Source organism: Dipodomys ordii, unplaced genomic scaffold, assembly GCF_000151885.1.
Source record: "Dipodomys ordii isolate 6190 unplaced genomic scaffold, Dord_2.0 Scaffold28, whole genome shotgun sequence".
Taxonomy (NCBI): domain Eukaryota; kingdom Metazoa; phylum Chordata; class Mammalia; order Rodentia; family Heteromyidae; genus Dipodomys; species Dipodomys ordii.
The window spans coordinates 12,451,998-12,452,448 of NW_012267244.1; positions in this window are offsets into that span (position 1 = coordinate 12,451,998).

The window sequence follows — 451 nt, forward strand, 5'->3', positions numbered from 1 at the left end:
CGGTGACTCCCCCCGCCCCTGCCCCGGTCCGCCTCTTTTCTCTCCCTCCTTCCCTCCCTCCCTTCGCGGTCTCTCACTCGAGTGAAGGCGGCGCGGCGGCGTGGGGGACGCAGCCTCGCCCCCTGCCGCGGCCCCGTGAGGAGACCCGGCTGCCGCCGGCCCCAGCCGCCCGCGCCTCACCGGGGAGCCTCGGACGCCGGGGAGGAAGGCGAGAAAGGGGAGCGGAGGGACGGCGGCGGGAAAACGGGAGCGGGAGCCGAGAGGACTCCCGGGCGAGTGGAGAAGGCGGAGAAGAGAGACGGAAGGACAGACGGAAGGACCGATCGACGGCCCGGAGAGGGGGCCGACGCCGAGCCCGCCCGGCTCCTCGGTTACCCGGGCTCCGGCGCGACGCGGGCGCAGGGCGCGGCAGGCGCCTCCGAGACAATAACCCCGCCGCCCGGCTCGGGGG